Genomic DNA, 10576 nt, shown 5'->3' with positions numbered 1-10576 from the left:
GGTCATTTGTCCACAGGTCCAAATGGTCATTGCCATCGAGTTTTCTCCAGCCACCTCATTTCTCCACCTAGTGGTGCAGCATCTATGCAGTCTTTTGGGCTTAGTTAGTTAAATATTCTTCCTAATGGCTTCCAAAATTCAAATGTCAATGTCACATAGAGGCCCTTCTGCTTAGTTTCCATGACACAACCCGTGAAAGCAGCCTTTCTTCTCTATCCAAGCACTGTTTATCTCCTCCACTGTCCTAGCCTCTTCCAAACCACCTGTCAGTTGCATTCTAAATCATTCTCTCAAGGATATCATACTCTGAACCTTTATAAAGAAGAGTGAAAAATGAAATTGGGATCAGATATATGGAGTGCCAACTAACAGGATAAGAGTATATTCAGAGAATATTACAACTATACCTATGCTCATCTCTCCTATTTTGGTTTCCTGGGTGGAATTTTTTATAAATACTGAGAATTATTTTATTATCATCATCCAAATTTAGTGATTTCCTGCATCCTTCTCAGTTTCGGGCTTTGTTAACCCTAGATGATAGAGAACCCTGGCATTTGCTTAATTTTTACAGGCAACTTCAGTATATTCTAGAAAAACAAATGTGAATCGTTGTAATCTGAGTTTTGACACCAAAAATAATGAAAGAACAAAGTTCCAAAGCAAAGCTACATTAGTATGTATGGCAAGTCAAGTATAGTTCAGGGTTTACACAATGAAGTTGCTATCACCATCAACACATTAGACCCCAAAGGGGAACATGAAAGGGCTGGTCTTATGGCATATCAGGTAAGGCTGCCATCTGTGATGCCGGCACCTCATATAGGCACCAGTTTATGCTCCAGCTGCTCCACTTCTGATCCAATTCCCTGCTGGAAAAGCAGCGGAAGATGGCCCAAGTTCTTGGGCCCCTGGTAACCACATGGGAGACCAGGAAAAAGCTTTTGACTCCTGTTTGTGGCCATCTAGGGAGTGAATCAGCATATGGAAAATTTTTCTCTGTCTCTCCTCTGTCTCTGTAACTGACTTTCAAATGAATAATTCTTTTTAAAAAAAGAGAGAAGCATTAATTTTACTGATCATATGACACTTGAGAATAACCCTAATTGCTTTTTGTGTTTAAGAGGTTTTACTTTTTTATATCAGTTTCAGATTCACAGCACAATTCAGTGGAAGGTACAATGATTTCCCCTGTACCCTCTATCCCTGCACATGCATAGTCTCCCCACAAGAGTGGTCCACTTGTAACAATTGGTGAAACAGCATTGATACATCATTGTCACCAATGTCTGGAGTTTACATTAGGGCTCACTCTTGATGTTGTACATTTCACGGCTTAAGGGAATGTCCAAAAACGTAGATCCATCATTAGTACCATGAAGAATAATTTCACTGCTTGAAAAATCCCATGTTCCACTACTTCATCTCTTCCTCCTCTCTAACCCTTGGCAATTACTTATCTATTTGCTTCCTTATAATGTTGCCTTTTCCATAATGTCATAGATTTGGAATCATATTGTATGTAGCCTTTTCAATTTACTTCATTTCACTTAGTTATACACATTTAAGTTTCCTGCATTTTTTGTGGCTTCATGGTTCATTTCGTCTTTAGTGTTGAATAAGATTCGAAAGTGCTTATTTTATCTTTAGTATTGAATAATACCCCACAGTAGGCATGTAAAATGGTTTGTTTATCTCTTCATTTATTTCCAAGTTTTGGCAGTTATGGAAAAAGCTGCTATAAACGTCCATGTGTAGGTTTTGGTATAGACATCAGTTTTTGACTCCTTTGGGTAAATATCAAGAGTGCAACTGCTGGATCATATGGTGAGTATATTTTAGTTTTGGGACAAACTGCCTTCCAAAGTAGTTGTACTGTTTTATAGCCCAACCAGCAATCAATGAAAGTTCCTGTTGCTGCACATCCTATCTTTCATTTTGGCTAATGTTATGGATTGTAACTACTCAAATAGCTATAATGGTATCCTATTGCTGTTTCTATTTGCATTTCTCTGATGACATAAGGTGAACAGAATCGTTCACATGCTACTTTATGTCTGCATGTTTCCTCTGCTGAGTCTTATGTTAAGTTCTTTGGGCCACTTTTTAACCATGTCATTTATTTTCTTATTGTTGAGATTTAAGAATTTTAGGTATATTTTGGATAACAGTCCATTATCAGATATCAGATATTATCTTTTGCAAATATTTCCTCCAAGACTGTAGCTTGTATTTTGATTCTCCTGACACTTTCTTTTTAAATATTTTTATTTATTTATTTATTGAGAGGCAGAGTTACAGACAGAGGGAGATACAGGGAGAGGTCTTCCACTCACTGGTTCACTTCTCAAATGACATCAATGACCAGAGCTGCACCGATCTGAAGCCAGGAGCCAGGAGCTTCCTCCAGGTCTCCCACAAGGATGGAGGGGCCTGAGCACATGAGCCATTTTCCACTGCTTTCCCAGGCCATCAGCAAGGAACTGGATTGGAAGAGGAGCAGCCGGTACTCAAATCGGTGCCCAGATGGGATACCGGTGCCTCAGGTGAGTGCTTAATCCATTTCACCACAGTGTCAAACCCTAACAATCTTTTGCAGGGCAGAAATGTTTTGATTCAAACATCCAGTTCATCAATTAATTCTTCCATGGATCATGAATTTGTTGTTTTATCTAAAAAGAAAACACCAAAATCAAGGTGTTTGGGCGTGCTTTGTACTTAGCATTCAGGTTTATAACCCATTTTGAGTTATTTTTTTGTTATGGATATAAAGTTTGTGTTTACAGTCATTTGCTTTCTTCCATCTGCTGTTTCATTCTCCAGATGGCTGCAACAGCCCGTGCTGGTGCTGGGCTTGGCTGAAGCAAAGAGCCAGGAGCTCTTAGATGACTAAGTCTCCCACATGGTAGGCAGAGGCCCAAACACTTGGGTCAGCTCCTGTGGCTTTTCCCAGACTATTGACAGGGAGCTGGATCTGAAGTGGAGCAGCTAGAACAGGCACTGGCACCCATATGGGATGCTGGCACATAGAGAGCAGCTTTAATCATTATGCTACAATGCAGCCTCTCACCCAAAACTTGGTATCTTAATGTCTAAGATGATCACCTGCCCCCATAATTTTTTCTTTGCATTTAATTTTTTGGTACTTTGAATATGATATGTCAGTGAATCGTTTATTAATTTTTTTTTGACAGAGTGGACAGTGAGAGAGAGACAGAGAGAAAGGTCTTCCTTTGCCATTGGTTAACCCTCCAATGGCCACCGTGGCCTGCGCACTGCGGCCAGTGCACCGCACTGATCAGATGGCAGGAGCCAGGTGCTTCTCCTGGTCTCCCATGGGGTGCAGGGCCCAAGCGCTTGGGCCATCCTCCACTGCACTCCCTGGCAACAGCAGAGAGCTGGCCTGGAAGAGGGGCAACCGGGACAGAATCTGGTGCCCTGACCAGTACTAGAACCCAGTGTGCTGGCGTCGCAAAGCGGATGATTAGCCTGTTGAGCCACGGCGCTGGCTATTAATATGTTTTGATGTTTGTTTTTACAATTTATCTGGCTTAGAGTTTACCGAGCTTCCAAGATCTGTGGTTTCATGGATGACATTATTTCTGTGAAATTCTCAGTCATTACTATTTTAAACTTTTCTCTGCTCCTTTATCTCTCCCTAGCATTTCCATTATGCATCTTCCAAAATTGTCCCATAGTTCTAGGATATTCTGTTCTGTGCATTTGTCTTATATTCCTTGTGGCTTTCAGTTTGGAGGTCTTTATTGAGATATACTCAGTCTCAGAGATTCTTACCTCAGCTGTGTGCAATCGATGAATACACTATTATAGGCACTGTTTATTTGCACAATGATATTTTTATTTTTAACATTTCAGTTTCACTCTTTCTATGAATTTGCATCTCTCTGCTAACATTGCCCATCTGTTCACATTTCCCATCTACTCTAGCCACTACAAACCTTAGCATACTAATCCTAGTTACACATCCCCAGAATGAAAGTTGTAAAAGAAAAAGAGAGAGAGGGAGGAGGGGACAAAAAAGATCATTAAATAAGGTCATTAAAGTGATGAAAAATTAATCTATATAATATGTATAACAATTTTGACATATACGTAAAAATATATGTGCCTCCAAGACAAGAACACTCACATGTATAAAGTGAAAGGAGAAGCACACTCCCACCGCCTGCCCAGGGGCCGCCCCTCCACCTCAACTTGCTCCTGCCTCGGCTCTGGCCCCCAGTGCCCAGGCGCGGGCCAGGTTCTAGAACCTGAGGTGCGGCCCGGGCCGGGCTGCCATCAGCCTGTGTGCTGTGTGCGGGTGGGGGGTGCCGTCCTTGGCCCCTGGGTCCTCAGAAGCAGGAAGCAGAGAGAGGCGTGGTCAGCCAGAGCAGCCGGGTCACCTGTAGCTGTCCTGCAGGCCGCCAGGGGAGGCCCCGGGATGCTCTGGTGGGAGGGGCAGCGGCCGCCATCGCCCTGGCTTCCCGGGCCCTGACTGGCCCGTGTGTCACCTGCCTGGTCACAGGGCGGGGCAGGCGTGGCGCGGCTGGGGGCCCTGTCTTCTCCAGTGGGAGTGGCAGGCCTGGATTGTGGTGCGACTCTGCCCTGTGCCCCAGGACGGCATGGGGACACACAGGCCGTCCAGACCTGTGTGAGGGCAGCGGTCCCGGCACTGCCTGGTGGTGGGGGCTGGCAGAGCGCGGCTGGACCGGTGAGCTCTGTCTCGGGTGGCCGGGTCGCAGCTCACCACTGGCCCCTGGTGCCTACGGAAGGGGCTCAGCTGTAGGACTGGCAGGCAGCTTCCGTGTGCCACAGCCCCGCCTGCTGTCTTCCTGGGGACGTGCACCCCGCGCCCCGCCCTGGGATCCCCCTGAGCTTCCCCCGTGTGTGCAGGGAGGGTGGGAGAGAGACCCTGGTCTAGGCCCCGCGCCCCACTGGCGCTGCACAGACCTAGTGCCAGCCCCGTCCTTGGCACCCCTAGCTGGCCCCTGCACCTCCATCTTCCAGCCCAGGGTGGTTCTGGGGTGCTGGGGCGTGGCCTGGCGGTTCACCAGCCCCGTGAGTTCTCCTGCGGCCCGGGAGCTGTCCTGGGGGGCAGGCGTCCCCTCCCGGAGTGCAGCCCTACTGTGTGCTGGCCCCCAGCCCCTGTGTGCTGGGCCTCTGGCTTCCGGGTCCTGGTGGGGAGGAGGAGCCTGGGATGTGATGGGCGGGGCCGGAGCCGGGGGAAGCAAGGCTGGGAAGCAAGGCTGGGATCCGAACCCTTAAAGGCTGTGGGGGCGTCTCCCAGCTGGATCGCTAGGCTCCTGTGCTGTGGGTGTGACCGCACGGCCACTCCCTTCCCACACCCTGCAGGCCCCCGGCGGCAGGGACCAGGGCCAGTGCGTGCTTGGACACCCGGGGTAGGGGGGCTGCAGCGCCTCCCAGGGGCCGTCTCCCAGCTGGCTCTCTGGAAAGATCGAGGAAGGGAGGGGGAGAGAGCTGGACAGATGGACAGATGGAGGAGATGAGTGAGTGAGAGACTGATGGAGTGGATGGGGGGTGACTGTGCTGCTGTCGGGGGCGGAGGGCCTCCTCTCGGTCCACACAGTGGACCCCAGTCTGGCGCCCCTCCCCTCCGTGGGCCCCTCTGGGGACGGTGCCCGTGGGCCGCCCAGCTGCTCCTGGGCCTCTGCCTCTCTCCTGCCCTCCCCCACTCCGTGGGCTCCGGAGGTCAGAGCCCAAGGAGGGGCAAAGACGCGAGCGCCCAGCCGAAGGACAGTGGCTGCACGCCCCCTACTCTCCTGAGGTCCCTCAGCCATTCCGGGGAGGGGGCGCCCCAGCCCTGACACCTGTGACCTGGGGGCCCATGGGAGCCAGGGCTTGGTGCTACCTCCCGCTGCAGGGTCTGCCTAGAGCCAGCACTTGGGGCTGCGGCGGGGTGAGTGGCCCTCCCCCAGCCTGTGGGGCCGCTCCCCGTCTATGGGTGAAGAAACTGAGGCACAGGAGAGCCCGTCCAGGGACTCCCCAGAGCACAGCGCAGGAGAGTGAGGAGGAGCTTGGAGAAGTGTGGACCCAGCTCCGCAGTCAAGATGGGCTTCCAGTAGGAGGCAGCACCAGGCTGCAGCACAGCACAGGGGAATGGGGAGGGGTCTGAGTTGGGGGGGGGGGAGAGCATCGCACATGGCAGGGACATGGTAGATGAAGACCCCCACCGGGGCCCTCGCCAGGCTGGGAGGAAGCGGCGGCTGGGGGGGGGGGGGGGGTTGGCTGCCAGGTGCACCCTCGCTACATCCCAGGCCCTGTGCAGAGCCCAGCTGGGGGCCGCCGCCTCCTCTTGGGGTGGATTCTGCGCCTGCCATCCCCCAACTCCCGACCCGTGGCTGCCACACCCAGCCTCCTGCCTGGCCCCAGTCCCTGGGACTGGCTGTCAGAAGTGCTGAGGCAGCTGATTTGCCCCCCCGCCCCCACTAGCAACAGTGTTACCCTCCCCAGGGGGCTCTGTACACCCAGTCCCAGCTCAGTCTGCCTCCCCCAGCGGCAGTGGGTGGGGAGGGGCCGGGCCGAGGGGAGCTGGGCGGGACCCGGGGCACCCTGGTCCGGCGTGGGGGGTGCCGAGTCTGGGCCTGGGGCCTCCCTGGCTGAGCGACTTGTGGGGTCTGCACCATGGGGGCCTGACCGGGGGCGGGGGGGAGGGAGTGCAAGCAGGGCTGTGCTCCCGCGCCCGGCTGCGGGGGAGGGTCCTGGGCACCCCAGTGGTCCCTGGCGCCTGCTTTTGCTGCCTTGGAGGCATGCATTAGCCGGAAGCTGCTGGACTGGAACCCGGGAAGGGCGCAGGTGGCTCGGGGGGCTCTCAGGTGGGCCCCAGGCCTGGCCCTGGCGCCTCGTCCCTCCCCTCCTTGGGCACAGGACCCCGCATTTGGAGGGGGCGGAGGTAGGGCGGGGACAGCAGAAGCCTTGCTTGGCAGGCTGACCACAGCTCCGCACACCACACCGGGGAAGCTGGGGCTGCGGCCGGAAGCGGCCCGCGGGGGCTTGGCAGTGGCCGGCGCCCCTGCAACTCCCCGCATCTCCCCTCGCCCCGCAGGGTGCAAGTTCAACTCCCTGCGCGCCAAGACCAACAGGTACATCAAGACGCCAGTGCGCGGCGAGGAGCCCGTGTTCACCGTGACCGGCCGCAAGGAGGACGTGGACACGGCCAAGCGCGGGATCCTGTCGGCCGCCGAGCACTTCTCGCTGGTGGGGCTGGTGGTGGGGCCCAAGGGCGCCACCGTCAAGCGCATCCAGCAGCGGACGCACACGTACATCGTGACGCCGGGGGGGCGACTAGAGGCCCGTGTTGGCCGTCACGGGCATGCCCGAGAGCGTGGACCGCGCGCGAGGAGATCGAGGCGCACACCACGCTGCGCACGCGCGCGCTCCGGGACGCGGGCGCCGACAGCGACTTCCAAGCCTAGGGCATGGACGTGTGCCTGGACCTGCTGGGGGCGGCGGCCAGCCCCTGGGCCAAGGCGCCCCCCAGCCCTTCTACAGGAACAGCCGCAAGCCTGCCGCGCCGGCCCCGGCTTCGTCCGCGTCCGCGTCCGCGTCCTCGGGGGCCGCGGCCCCGGTCCCGCCGCTGGGGCGCGCGAGTGCGAGGTCTGCGCCGAGGGCGAGGCCAAGGCGGCCCTGGTGCCCTGCGGCCACAGCCTCTTCTGCATGGATGCGCCATGCGCACCTGCGGCACCAGGCGCCCGAGTGCCCCGCTGCCCCACGCCAGCCACGCCGGCCACTCAGGCCATCCATATCTTTTCCTAGGGGGGGGGGCGGGGCCAGGGCTGGTCCGGGCCGGGCCGCGCACCGTGGTGGAGCTAAAACTCACTACCCAGGCGTGGACGCGGCGCGGAGGCCTGGCGGGAGCAGCCAGCAGCAGAGCTGAGAGCCCGTGACAATAAACGGCAGGAATTGCCCCGCGTGCACTTTTTATTCCGCCCCCTCCCGGGGGGCCGCGGGGGCGAGGGCGCCCACTCGGGGTTTCTGACCCCCCTTTTATCTTTTTTTTTTAACTTTTATTTAATGAATATAAATTTCCAGTGTACAGCTTATGGATTACAATGGCTTCCCCCCCCCCATAACTTCCCTCCCACCCGCAACCCTCCCCTCTCCCGCTCCCTCTCCCCTTCCATTTGCTTCAAGATTCATTTTCAATTCTCTTTATATACAGAAGATCAATTTAGTATAAAGATTTCAACAGTTTGCACCCACATAGAAACACAAAGTGAAACATACTGTTTGAGTACTAGTTATAGCATTAAATCACAATGTACAGCACATTAAGGACAGAGATCCCACATGAGGAGCAAGTGCACAGTGACTCCTGTTGTTGACCCAACAAATTGACACTCTAGTTTATGGCGCCAGTAACCATCCTAGGCTGTCGTCATGAGTTGCCAAGGCTATGGAAGCCTTCCAAGTTTGCCAACTCTGATCATATTTAGACAAGGTCATAAAAGACAGAGTGAGGATAGTAACCAATGATCCTAAGAGTGGCATTTACCAGGTTTGAACAATTATACAGCATTAAGTGGGGAAGAGGACCATCAGTACACACATGTTGGGAGTAGAGCCATTGGTGGTAGAGTAGAGGTTATGATTACAAAGGAATGAGGCCCAAGTGCGCTAGACAGGATCTAGAACAAAGGACAGAGTCATTATTAGAGGAGCTAAGAAAGGTGCTGTCTAAGCTACAATTAAGTTTTCTGATTGAGAGGCAAATAGAACCTGATAGAAGGGGCTTGATAATAATCTGGTGGGCTTTAGGCCTTGTAAATTCAGAGGCCCAGACCTATCTATCTCTTCACATGGGGTATATCCTAAGGGAGGTGTGAACCTCCTAGGGGAAGGCACTCTGTTGACTTTCATTACTTGGCTGGCCTGGGAGGAGAGCAGGCCAGGTAAAGGCAGGTGGCATCTCTAAAAGAAATTTACAGTTCTGCCTGCAATGTTGCTGACCCTACTTGACCATCCCCTCAGCTGCAGTGGTCACTTTGGAAGTTGGGCTGAGTGAAGGGCTTTTCAGCTTAGAGCCAATAAGATCTGTGGCTCTGACCTGGGCATCCTTCGACTCCAGGGCAGGTCCATTTCCAGTGATCCAACTCTTGGCAGAGCTGCCAGGGCTCTTCACAAGCTGACTTCTGCTGAAGCCCAGGCTTACCACATTGAAGGCACTGCAGTGGACTGGCCTGTTGGGTCTCCTTGAGGGCAGATCACTGTACAGATCAGCCATTAATAGGCCTGCCACCCATTGCTTCTGATGCCGAGCTTTCTTTTCCTCCTGGTTTGTGTTCAAGCAGACCAGAGGATGCAAGTCAAGGGAGTGCCCGTTTCCCATCTCTAATCCTCGGTGGCCTGAACTACAAGTCTATAGTCACAGGCATGTTCTGTAGTAGTTTTTCTAAGGTAGACAATGCCCATGAGGAAAATTATATTCTCACTTTAAAACTTTCTTTCCCTTTGGTCTGAAAGGGAGGTTTTGTCTACTTACTGTATACTTCGCTGATGGCGAAGTGAATCTAGCTATGAGATTATTATTTGAGTTCTTATTTTGGCTATGCTATTGCAGAAAAATGTTAGCCATCTCTTTTATAAGGTCTAAAGATTAAATTGTGCATCCTACTGATTCCTTCATAATAGAATTAGTTTCCTACCTTGAAGAGAATAGAGAAATGAAAGAACAAGTTGGGCTTAGAATAGAGAAATGAGGGAGCAAGTCCTAGATCGCTTGCTGACAATAGCAATATCACATGAATACTTAGCAAACCGTTTCAACCATTAGATAACAACTTAAGAAAACATTTACCAGAAGGTCCAATGCCTTCTATAAATTTTAAGAATCATGTATTTGAAAACACCTCTTAAATATCTAACATGGTGTAGTTTGTTTAGCCAGTAAACTTAAGCACAACCATCTAAAATGTTTTTAGTTTCTTTCTACCAACAAGTCTAAAACATATGATACACAGATTCAGGTCCCACAAATTAAAATGTATCTTTGATTGATTTTAGCAGCTTAAATTTATGGACAATCTTATCTAAAAGCCATTTAAAATAAAACTCTTAATAAAATTTCCCCATGTGGACATATAATATGTACACACATATAATATAGCATAATAGACCAACATAGTAATTTTAATAATAGCTTTTAAAATCTTTAACTCTTTTTGTAGATTGCCAATTGATTTGAATTGCTTTTTGTTTTTAGTAACCTCAGTTAACCATACTTTCTCTCAGTTGGTACTGTTAATACATTCTTGGCTTCATCTGTTTACAGAGCCATCCCAAAGTACTGAATACAATAAAAGTGGCTGGAAAAAGTCCATAGGAACGTATAGGAGGACAGCTAAACACAGGACCAACAACGCTTTAGTTTTATGAGCAGCAGATCATATATAACTGTGGATGACAAAAGACTTTATGTCGCCATGTTTAAAATTATAAACTCATCAACCAACAAGAGGCACTTGCTTACTTCACAGTATTTTTGAAAGCACCTGTAGGATTTTACAAGTATTTAACCCTTTAAGCCTCTGGGGCTTTCTCATTAAGATAACTATCATGT

Source organism: Lepus europaeus, chromosome 7 (assembly GCF_033115175.1).
Source record: "Lepus europaeus isolate LE1 chromosome 7, mLepTim1.pri, whole genome shotgun sequence".
Taxonomy (NCBI): Eukaryota; Metazoa; Chordata; class Mammalia; order Lagomorpha; family Leporidae; genus Lepus; species Lepus europaeus.
This window is presented reverse-complemented; position numbering follows the sequence as displayed.